Consider the following 13,256-nt stretch of genomic DNA (forward strand, 5'->3'; position numbering starts at 1 on the left):
ACACAAATGCAGTGAAGTTCACAGACCGCAAGCAGTTTGTGAATCAAGATATATGTGTGTGTGCATCAGAAATACATTTCTGAATCTTGTCCTGTGCTTTTGTGAATCTTGTCCTGTGCATTTGTGAATCTTGAGTGCATTTGTAAATGTTGTTTGCATTTCTGAATTGTGTGTGTATTTCTGATTTTTGTGTGCATTTCTGAATTTTGTATGCATTTGTGAATCTTCTGTGCTTTTTAAATTTTGTGTGTGCATTTGTGAATTTTGTGCGCATTTGTGCATCTTGTGTGTGTATTTATGAATCATGTGTGTGCATCTATGAATCCTGTGTGTGCATATGTGAATGTAGTGTGTGCATTTATCTTTATTGAGACTCTTCTGGCTCCATAGCTTTAAAGGGTTTAGCCTACAATAAATGAAATGCCAAATTATCAATCAAAAATCAAAAGTAAATCATGACACTACATAAAACATAAAGGTATAACAATTTATCCAGTTTAATAAAAATAAATAACCACTGCTAAAATAAAGTAACAAACTGAGGTTTTCAGATTATGAGCCATTCACACTTCCCATAAAAGACTAATTCATTCTCATAAAAGACCGCTTGATTTTGTTGAGCTCTTAATGTGATAGCACGCAAAGGCACCATGTGACCAGCTTTGTAGTTATTTTTTTTGTACTGTGCTCCCCATCTGTTTAATTCATACACGGGCATTTACTTCACAGTACAGTTAGATCTTCATCTTCTGAAAAGGGAGGTGAGAGCACCAGCTCATTGGCATTTAAAAGGACAAAAACAAAAACGGCATGTTGTGTTTCATACAAGCGGCAACCTCCCGCTCTCTCTCGTGAAGTCAACAAGGAAGTGACTAAAACTGCAATTCATCGACTGGCCGCTTGAGGCTGGCTGCAAAAGGCAATCAATCCCATAGACTCCCCATGCTAAAATACCCAACTTTACAGCAGAAGAAAACGTTTAAAGCCTGGTTCAAAAAATGAGTTTGGTCTATTTTTGCCCTTTATGACAACTGTGAGGGGGGTGAATTTTTTTTTTTAATAACTCATCTGTTTACATTATATTAAGCCTTAAAGTTCTGCATGATTAAGGGCGTGGCCACTTGAGTGACGGGTTGATAGCCGATGTTACAGCACTGTCGCGCTAAGTGGGCATGGTTTAAGCAACCAGCTCCCGCCCTTTTGCCCATTTTTGATTATCCAGGAGTGACGTGTGGTGACACACTGCCAAGATGGTGACGGCCCGCTCTGCCTACTTTTGGCTTCAAAACCACTCATCGGAAACCTATAGCTGACGTCACGGACACTACGTCCATAGTTTTTATACAGTCTGTGGTTTCATTCCCTAAAACTTCTACAAGCTATAAAACATATCTGTGGGTTATTTTGAGCTAAAACTTCACATACACACTCTGGGGTCATCAGAGACTTATTTTACATCTTGTAAAAGGGGCATAATAGGTCACCTTAAATGTGATTGCCCATATATTAGTGTAGTTACAGAGTCTACCAGCAGCGGCCAACTAATAAAATAGAAACTCTCTCTACCCCAAAAAATCGGTGACTGCACTGACTTGCCAAAATTCAAAATCTTGACAAAAACTCATCTTTTTAAAATTGCTTTTAATGTTTAATTTTATCGTGTGTTTTATTTTCTATTCTGTTACTTCTTCTTTACAATTTTTCTATGTTGCTACATTTGTTTTACAATTTTCTGTAAAGTGTCTTTGAGTACTTAGAAAAGCGCTTACAAATTAAATGTATTATTATTATTATTATTATTAATAACTAGCCATACATAGACCCCTGACTATGGTAAATACAAAAAAAATTAATTAATCCCAGTATTAACAATGAGCTTGATTATAATAGGTGCAGTCTAGTTAAGTTGCATCATGTTGTGCCGCTCACCCACAGTGTAGACGGTCTGTGAGGAATACTTTTATTGCCCTAAAAACAAAACACTGGTGATTTCACACTATTGCACCCCAGGCCATCACCTACTGTCCTCCTCTCTTTGTATGGCTCTCTACATCTCTCGTTTCCACTCCTCCATTGCATCACTCTCTGAATTATTAAGCTCTGGTGTCATTCTTTCTGAGGGAATCCTTCTCTCATCAGAGGTAGGCCATCTCATCTGCTTCACTGCTCTTTCACCTCAAGCACCAACACTCCCAACGTCGCCTCCTGACAGACAGGTCATCATTCACATCACACTCCTTACACACACACACACACACAGAGTGTACACATACCTTGTTTCTGTTTTTGGCACACAGTCATTTCATTAGTGCTGGGGATTAACTAACTGTTTAACTGAAAGCAGCAATGCTACTACCTTAGCCACATTTTCAGTAGCGTGAAAATAGCTGAGTTGGTTTTAAAACTGTAGCTTTTCTTGTAACAAGGTTTTTTTTTTTTTTTTTTTTTTTTTTTTGTGAGCAGCAGTATATTGGGACAGCATGCAACATAATCACACAAGCTCACCTGTCATGTCTTCTTTCTGTCTCATATAGAGGACTGGGAAGGCTCATTGATTTTGGTTTATTTAGAATATCTGACATCATACATCATCGTTTCCGGGTCCAAATATTGTTGTTCAAGAAAATGTGAGTCTGTAAACTAGCATACGTTGTTAGAGAGTCACAGTTAAAATAAAGTAAAGACTTGGATCAACCAGCAGTATTTGATACATCATGACTTAACAAGTGGATTGATTTGTTCAGATGGTTCATTTAAATAAATCGGTAAAAAAAAATTTATTGATTCGTTTGACCGCCCGCACAGAAGTCTTTCTTTTATATACAAAACAGCCTGTAATACGTTTCTTTACAGAATACAATCCGTTTATGAGTATCCTTTAGTTTCCTAGCTTTTATTTTTGGTTGTTGGTGTAAAGCAATGTCTTCAATGATGTTTAATGCCCTTAAATGCCATTGTTTTTCTGTTAGACAAATAATGCTCTAAAGGCAAAAAGCAAATAAACAATTAGTAAATGTAAATTAAACCATAAGTAAAATTTAAATGGCAATTAAATAAATATAGCTTTAATTTAGATAGCTTTTGTAACCTTGAAAAAAGTCTTATGTATGAAATAAGTCTAATTGGAACAGTTTATTGAACCTTTAGACAAAATATAAAGGACAAAAAAAAAAGTTGTCATGTGTTTTATATTCTGTATCATATTTGATACTTTTATGATTTATATAGTGAGAATGTGACTCATACTCAAGCATTAAATGACTCAGAAATAAGCAATTTGGTGCGGTTGTGTGATATTTATGGCCAAAAAGATAGATAAAATTCAGTTAGCTTGTAACTGTTTTTACAACCATTTGCAGACTACTTGTATAAAATGCATATACATATTAGCTGTCATAATGTCGCTCAATGATATCAAAAGTAAGATGATATTTAAATAGTTCTATGAAAAAAAAAACCTAGTTGTTGGGGGGCAAAAAATATAATGCATTTATGATTGAGAGATGAAGAAATAAACGTTATACATTAGGATTTATCTTATAGTGTAAGTAACAGCCTTTTCTAAATTGTAGTTGGACATATATGCATAACACTGCTACTCATTTACTGTTTCACACCTCTTTTGTTCTTCCTTCACAGAAACCCCCCCACCCCACTTCATCTCTCTCATGTCTGTCTTGCCTCCGTTGTCGACTTGCCCTCTGTTTTTTTCTGTAAAGTTAAACGTCACTAAAGTGATGGAGGGAAAAAGTGGAGGGTTGAGGCTAGGGACTGACGGGGGAAAGAGAGCGAGTGTTCTGTGTTTGTGTGCGTGTGAGACAGACAGACACACACAAAAACACAGATCTGTTGCCTGTGGGTGTGAGAGCGGTGTAAAATGGCTCAGTCTGGTGAGAACACAACAGGCGTTTAATGCACCTCGCCCAAACCGTAGAGTGCTAGTAAGAGATTTCCCCAGCGTAACTCAATCATATCCCTAAAGAAAGAATGTGCTTAGCCCAAAAATAAGTGTATTGAAGACAGTCGGGATTCCAGAATAGTTGTTGTGAGACTCTGAGTCATCAGCTGCAAACCTCACTGCAGACTGACCATGTGAGAATTCATCTTCTTCACAGCAAACAGCCCTCCGCTTCATTTCTAAAACAAATAGAGTAACAAATATAACCAAACAAAACTTTGGCAGAATGATTTAGGATTCGGTGACTGTGGGATCAAGTCATCCCCACCCCCCCACCCGTTTATTTGTCTGAGAATCCCAATCGTTTTTTTGACATGTTTTTGGGGTGATGCTATCTTTTATTTGATTCAATTTTTAAAGGGGACATGTCAGACAATAATAAGTGCCAATCTTATGATTACCTATACAGTAGCATAACATCCTTCATCTCTCCGGAGAGTTTTTATTTTGATCAGATTTATAAAAGAAAGATACAGCCGAGCGCCTGGAGGCATGCAGTGGGGGAAGTCGTGGCCTAATGGTTAGAGGGTTGGACTCCCAATCTAAGGGTTGTGAGTTCTAGTCTCGGGCCGGACGGAATTGTGGGTGGGGGGAGTGCATGAACAGCTCTCTCTCCACCTTCAATTCCACGACTTAGGTGCCCTTGAGCAAGGCATCGAACCCCCAACTGCTCCCCGGGCGCCGCAGCATAAATGGCTGCCCACTCTGGGTGTGTGTTCGCAGTGTGTGTGTGTGTTCACTGCTCTGTGTGTGTGCATTTCGGATGGGTTAAATGCTTCATCAAATGCTTCACAAATTCTGAGTATGGGTCTCCATACTTGGCTGAATGTCACTTTCACTTTCACTTTCTAAAGAGTCGTGAGCACTTACATGCCGATTGCCAACAAAACACAGAAATTTGATGCAGTTTTACAAACAAACTGCATTCACTGTTTAAGTAAAGCTGGGATCTTAGAGAAGCTGAACAAGGTTATTTTCCCCTCACATCTAAAAACACACTTCTTTGAAGACATTCAAAGTTCTACGCAGCGCTGCCAATGACTTCCATAACCTCGCTCTATTTGCTGTTTGCACGCACTCTACCTGTAGAAGTGCCCATATAAGGAATTCCATGACGTCATGAAGGGCCATGCTCAAAAGAAGCTTTCTGAAACTTATTCAAACCTTAAAAGAGTGTATTTGGCAAATAAATACTCTGCCATATGTCCAAATAGTTTTTTGAAACTTTGGCCACGTTTAGCACGAGAATCCATCTTTTTAATGATGTAAATAAGTCAGAATGCATGAAAATAGACCCCCCCCCCCACTTTAATTATTAAAATTATGAATAGTTTATGATAATTACATTTTTTTAATTATGAAATTAATATAGATACATATTACATTTATTATTTAGATTTAATTTTTTCATAAAGTTTTTTTCAAGTTTTTAATAAGACTTGCACTCTTCATTTACTGTTTTTCTTTAAAAAAGCTTGCTCTAATCTTTTTCTTTTCTATCTCTTTTCTTTTTCTTTATTATATAATTGAAAACAACAACAAAAACCTTGGTATGCGTTCTGCATTAAGCTAACTGAGACTTTTTATTGCACTTGCATATCATTGCTCTCGTGTTACTTAATGATTACTTAAAGTTTCCAATCCCTGGTTTTTCTTTTTTAAATTTCCTATATCCTTGCTATCTAGCAACCCTGTAAAACGGCCTCTCTGCATTGCTTTTCATATAAAGGCCAAGAGCTTGTGTTGAAGTCATGTGAAAGGGCCTATTACAGTCAATGACACCATAGAATCCCACTGAGTGACTTTCTTACATAAGTTCTCTTCATTGCATAGATATTCCAATAGCATTGATCCAGTCAACTCAAATATAGCACAGACACAATTCAAAGAACACAAGTGCACCATGTTCACGTATCATAAAAATGGCTGTAGGAGCATACAAGTCCATTATGTATTGGGGGTGTGCTTGCAGTAATTCTGTAGTTTCAGCGTGAATGGCGTTTGCTTGAGAAACAGATGTGTGCTCAGCCACCAACAGCAGAATTTGGAGGCAAGTGCTTTTGGAAAGCCCTCAAAACACTGCAAACAGATTAACAGGAACATAAAAATTGCTCAAACACATCCAGAGGGACCATACTCTAGAACAAATACTGGCAGCTTATTGACCAATATCCATATTTTGAGGGGGGTATGAATGCATGAGAATTTAAAGTGTCATATAGGCTTTGCAAACTTTGACCCTTTGACCAGATGGGCAGTTCTTAAAGAAGTCATTTACATTGAGATCTTAAAGGCATTTAAGTGGCCCGTTTAACTCTGAGAGTCAGAGAAAGGGTGGAATTTATGACTGTTTTTGGTACTTAAGAAAAAAAAACTTAACTGACATTTATAAATGATGCCATATAATGCTATAAAATGAATAACAATACCAACATTTCTAACATCAATACAATAACTTAAAAAATGTTGACTATTTTTTGACTCAAACTCAGAAAAGAGGACATAAAGCAATTCAACTACAGATAACTTCAATATTAATATTATTTTTTAGATATATAAACTAGGAAACCATGTTTACAGAAGTAACAAAACTGACAATGCCATTGAAACATCCATTAAATGACAAGACCTGACAAACAAACCGTTTTTAGTTCATTGTTGTTGTGTACTCTGAGATTCCTCAGATTTGATAGTTCTCAGTTGGACTAATAATACTTCTAATAATCACATTATTGCTACTATTATTATTGACAGTGTTGTGACATGTAGCCAAGCATGTCCCAAACTCAGAATTTGTGCTCTGCATTTAACCCATCCAAGTAAACACACACACAACAGTGAGTAGTAAACACACACACACACACACACACGCACACACACACGCACACACACACACACTAATGTTTGTGATTATAGGTTTGTGAAATGCTGTGATTGTTGCAATCCAAAAAGCAAGTTAAACTCACACATGTAAAGATTGAGTGTGCTGCATTTAATGTAAACTCATTGAAACCATTGACCTAAGCTTGGCTCACAGTCATTGTTTCCGTCTCTTTTTTCTTTCTTTTTTTTTCACAATAATTGCTTTGTTTAGATGTAAAACCCACTTTATGAGGCATTTCAGGCCTGCACTCCAACTTCACCTCAGTGCCAGGCGCATGTCAAACGAGCAGGAAAAGGTACAGTTGCCCAAGAAGTTTCAGTAGCTCAACAGTAAATAGCAAATGTGGATGTGATTTAAATTAGCATCAAAACGTATAGGTTATATGCATCACATTTAAGAATATGTCTCTAAATGTATGGACTAAAATGTTCTGGTATGTCAGTAATATGTATTATGGCACAAATTGTTATGTAAATTTAATTTGCAATTTAGTACACAAATAAATGTGAGAACTTAAAGTAGGCACCCATTTTGCATTAGTTTGTAAAGTATAAATGGAAATCTGTCAATGTGCATAAAATAACTAATTTACATTCTGGCATGTATGAATACTGCCGGGTTCTTGCCATATTCACATTACTGCACAAAGAGATTCAAAAGAGACCCCCGCCCCCTTCCCTCTTTGTAACTATTAAGTTATCTGCGTGTCTCTCGCATGAGGATGCAATGATGGAGAAGAAGCTTACGGGGTGTTGAGAACAAGAACCAAGCTAACTGAGCAAGTTGAACTTTTGCTGCAGCGTGAGCTTCTTTTCAATTAATATGCCTGGAGGTGGAGAATAATTAGTCATAAATGGTCAAATTCACTCAGTTGTGCTTGAACTGTTCAACCACCATCTCGATTACAATTAAATACAAATTAATTGTATTCATTTGTGCTCTAGGCACTAAAATAGTCAAGTTCTTTATAGTCCAACTCTATTTTTTATGTTGAAATAATGAAGATTTCTGTATCACCCAAGACTGCTTGGCCACCCCTATGACAATAACCATTTAAATATATTTTGAATCCGTATGTTTCATAAAAAAAATCTATATTTTCAACAACACAACGAGTATAAGGCTAAACTTATGCTTATGTTATGGCCAATGTAGGAAGTAAGTTACGGTTACATTGTATGCATTTGACAGATGCTTTTATCGAAAGTGATTTAATTTGTATTCAAGGTTCACATATTTATCAGTTCAGAAGGCATGTGGTTAAATGAGAGGGAGTAAAATGAGGTGAAGACAAAGTTGGTAAAAGAAGGAAGGAAGTCAACGTGGAGAGCAAGAAGGGCCTGTTCCTGTGCCACATGCTAATGTGGAGAGGTGGAGGGAATTGGGTGATCTGGTCCAGGTTATTAGTTAGGCTCTGTTAGACCATGTAATAGTCTCACAGCACAACACGGACACACTGTTCCAGGGCCACACTCATCCCTGTATGACACCAAGATATGGATGATAGTCCACATGACATAACAGCCTCTAACACACATTTACACACCTAATCTAAGGACAGGCATCTGTGCTCGTGTGTATGAGTGTGAGTCTGCGTGCGAGAGTTCGCCACTGCTGCAGCGTGTTTGCATATGTGCTGAACAGGCTGTTTCTGCCCTTAAAAGCAACTATATTTTCCTATGCTTTCCCCCCACCCCCTCACACCTCTCTCTTCCATTTCATTTCTTTATTCCTCTCCTCCTCTTCATCTCCCTCATGCTCCGCTCCGGTCAATGAAAACAGCATGGTGTCAAAAGGTACCTTATATAGAGGGGAAAAAAATATATTCTTGACTACTCTGGGGCTGTTGGTGATGCCTGATCTTCTACAAGAGGATCTGAGGCAGTGCTCAAGGCAGAATTTTTTAAGCCCCACCTTAAAGCAACCCTGTGTAATTTTTTCTTAGTTCAGAATTTGCAAAATGTATATAATGAGTGAGTACATCTCAAATTCATCTACCAAACCGCCTTTTTGTCTTATCCCAAATCACTACATTACATTTATAATAAGTAATTATTTCTTTGACTATTGTAGCCTGTTCGTATTGTCACCGCTGTGGAGTAACACATACCTACGTGAATCACTGTAGTCATAAACTTGGAGAAGAAGCTCCGGTTAGAATGTTCTTCCACAGGATGCATAAATGGATGCAGGATGCAGAGTGCCAAAATGTACATAGTGTTGCTTTAGAACTTATACCTACTTCAGTTATCTACCACTGTAACAAATTTATTTCTGCTATATTATCAGGCCAACTTTTTCAATTTTATTATGAGTTTGGATGGTTTTAAATCTATTATTTTTGGTAAAATTATGCAAGAATACTGTAAACTGTCCTGACAGAGTATACACACAGTATTTATTTTGCCTATTCGATATTTTTTGATTTAAGATTCTCTATTAACATCTTAAAGGGATAGTTCACCCAAAAAATGAAAATTTGATGTTTATCTGCTTACCCCCAAGGCATCCAAGATGTAGGTGACTATGTTACTTCAGTTGAACACAAACCAAGATTTTTTGCTCAAATCGTTGCAGTCTATCACTCTTATAATGTAAGTGGATGGGAATCACGGTTAAAACATACAAAAAATATAATAAAATTAAACCCTGTGGCTCGGAATGATACATTGAAGTGTAAAGACTCAAAACAATTTGGCTGTACATCAAACTGAACAGTGTTTATATAATATTATTAACCTCTGATTCATGCAATGTCCGAACTGTTAGAACTCTCCTGAGCACGTCCTCCTATGCGCATTCTCAGCAGCAGGCCATGAGGCGTCGTCGTCTTCTTATTTTATGGCGGATCGCAGACTTAGAAATGCATTACCACCACCTATCTCTTAAGTGGACCATTGACACTCTTTCTACAGTACAATCTCAATTAGGAGTGTCAATGGTCCATTTTACATTTAGTCATTTAGCAGACGCTTTTATCCGAAGCAACTTACAAATGAGGACATTGGAAGCTATCAAAAACAACAAAAGAGCAATAATATATAAGTGCTAAAACAAGTCTCAGTTAGCTTAAACGCAGTACACCTAGCAAGAAGTAACAAAAATGTGAGTGATTTGAGCCATAAAGCAAGTAGAAGAAGACGCCTCATGCATCTGCTGCTGAGAACGTGCTCAGGAGAGTTCTAACAGTTCGGACATTGCGTGAATCAGAGGTAAAAAAAAAATGTATGAATACTGTTCAGTTTCTTGAACAGACCGGATGCTTTGTGTCTTTAACACATCAGTGTATCGTCACGAGCTGCAGGGTTTAATTAGGTTTTGGTTGAGAATGTTTTTTGTTGTTTGTTTTTTTTTTATTGAATGTTTTAGCCATTGATTGATAGACTGCAATAGTTTGAGTTAAAAATCCTGGTTTGTGTTCTGCTAAAGAAACAAAGTCACCTACATCTTGGATGCCCTGGGGGTAAGCAGATATCATCAAAACGTCAAATTTTCATTTTTGGGTGAACTATGCCTTTAATCAGATTAATTGCATGATATGATGATATAATATAATATAATATAATATAATATAATATAATATAATATAATATAATATAATATAATATAATATAATATAATATAATATAATATAATTAATATAATATAATATAATATAATATAATATAATATAATTTTGTATTTCACAAAAAAATAAATAAAAGTCCAGCTGTTTATCAACATCTCATGCTAGGAGTGCTACATTTTTAAAAGGGTTATTTGACCCAGAATAAATTCTTTTTTATCAATTACTCACCCATATGCTGTCCCTAGATGTTCTACAGATGAATAAAAAGAAAGATTTTTAGAGAAATAATCCAAATATACCCAAATGTTGATACTCTAAAAACAAGTTGATGCTTGACGTAAGTGTAAACGTGTTGCCAACTGTGACATGAAGTGTCATATATTGAATTGTGGAATGGTAATCGCAGCACATGCTTGACTTTGAGGTTGCCAATGTGTTTTGACAAAAAGCGATGGAAACATGTAGCTCATAATACATGAGAAATTGCTCTAATGTTTATTGCATTATTCTTGCAATAATAAATCACAATAATTTATTCCCTCAAATTAAATGAATGTTAATAACTTAATTACTTAGTTAACTGAATAATTTACATATCTACCCAGACTACAGTCGAGGTCCTGGTTACTACAGAAGGAAAAGTTCTGTTCACTAACACTAATGTTATCATTTGTAATCACTGTCAAAAGAGGCATTTCTCTTTTCGGTGAGAAGTGCCTGCCTCGATTTGCAGTCACTGCAGTTTTTAATCACGTTAGTGCATAATTTAACAATTTCTTTAAAGAAAAACGACTGATAAAAATGCTTTGCAATCCTGCAATTCATCTCAGCCCATGTTAGAATAAAAACCTATTATTTTTTTCCTCTTTGAGACATGTAAAAAAAAAAAAAAAAAAAAAAAAAAAAATTAAATGGGGCAGAACTTAGCAAGGGTCAATTAGGTTGAGCTCAGAACGACCAGAGACCAGCCGCAGTGACTCTCACGAAGAGCCCAAGACAGAAGGAAATATAAAATCACAGCGGCTCACTTAATCAAGTGCAATTATGGGAGAAAATTGCTCCTCTCCATTATGGGAGATTGGTGTTGGAGTAAAAATAGGAAGATCAGGATATGAACCAGAGCCAGAAGGGGGGTCTGCACCCAGGCAGATAGGCCGTTTCACCCAAAAACAAGCCAGCGTGGCTTCCACGTGAACATTCTCTGCTTGAGACAAGTGGAGAATGTTCCAGTGACTCACGCTAAAAGAGCCGCACAAGTACAGCTTCTTACAACGATTCAGCCGTCCACACTGATAGATATAGAGACGGAAACAGAGACAGAGAGGCTCAGTGGGGGTAATATCAGCACTCTGTTGGTGCCAGCTTCCCTCGCAAGATGAGCCCTGGTTATGTTAGTGCTATTGTGGGCTACACCAGGATGGAGTGAGCTAAATTGATCTTGGCTGGCAATTTTGCAAGTGAGTGTATTACATAATGGTAAAAGCATTGTTGGATGGGAATGGGGATGTTTGACAGTGAACGTCTGTGTGGTGAGAGGGTATTTTAGGTTGTACCTTATATATGTATCTCTCTCACCAGTGCTTTTAAAAATAGACACACCACACACATCCCCCACGGCATACACACAACCCATGGGCCCATTTGACTGTGCCATAAAACAGCATTGTTTAAAGAGAGCAAATAGATCAAATGAATGAATAAACACGACTCCCGTCTGCGTGTTTTATGTGGCGTCCTTTTTCGATTTGTTTTTGCCTACATGAAGCCCTGGCTGGAGGTCTCAGAGCCACAGCCAAAAGCCTCCCTGCATGGGTGTAGAAGCGCTCCGGGCTTCATTAAACACACACACGATGCACAGTGAGCCCCCCTTGTCTCTGGCACTGGTGTATATCTGTCAAATTTGGAGAAGAACGGCCAGTGAGAGAGAGAGATGGAGAGACAAAAGGAAATGGAAAGAAACAGAGAAAATAACATGCATTCAAATATGGCAAACGTATGAAAACACCTCCTTTACATCAAAGAGTAGGCAATCCTAAAATGCGATCCAAGAAGGTGAACCAAGTGAGAGTTGGTTGTAAATACATCTAATACCAAATACAATGATAACAGACTATGTTACCCAGTAATTGTGTGTGGTGTATTTTTAGTGACGTGATGTGACCCATACTCAGAATTCGTGCTCTGCATTTAACCCATCCAAAGTGCACACACACAGAGAGCAGTGAACACACACCCGGATCAGTGGGCTCCGGGTGTGTGTTTAAATGTGCCTCAAATGTATCAATTGTTATTTATGAAGAATGACATGAATCTTGTGGAGGCATGTAAGAAATTAGTTGCCCAAACCAACAGTGTTAAGCAGTTAATCAGTAGCTAACAATATTTGACCTATAATTTGCACGAGAATCAAGTATTCCAGATCACAACATAGCAGACAACCAATAGTTATGTTTTTAATACTCATTAAATATTTAGTTAATTTATTACACTAAAATGAAAATCCTGTCATCATTTACTCACCCCCAAGTTCTTCAAACCACCCCCCCATGGTTCTTTTGAAGTAGTTTTTTCTCTTGCCATTTTGATCAACTGTGGTTAAAACCTAGACCTGTTTATGAAGAGTGTAAATTATTATTTTAAATGTATTTAATATTGAAAAAATAAATGCATTAAAACACAATGGGGTGTTGGGGCTAACCCTGAGAGGAAGGTAAAAATCTCTGATGTCCGGGAGAGACTGGAGACCAGTAGAATTGGAGATAGTTGCCCCAAAAAAAAAAAAAAAGACTAAACTCAATAAAAATAATATACTGATATTTAATATTAATACATTGGTTATTTTATTG

This window comes from Carassius gibelio, chromosome A3 (assembly GCF_023724105.1).
Source record: "Carassius gibelio isolate Cgi1373 ecotype wild population from Czech Republic chromosome A3, carGib1.2-hapl.c, whole genome shotgun sequence".
NCBI classification, from domain to species: Eukaryota; Metazoa; Chordata; class Actinopteri; order Cypriniformes; family Cyprinidae; genus Carassius; species Carassius gibelio.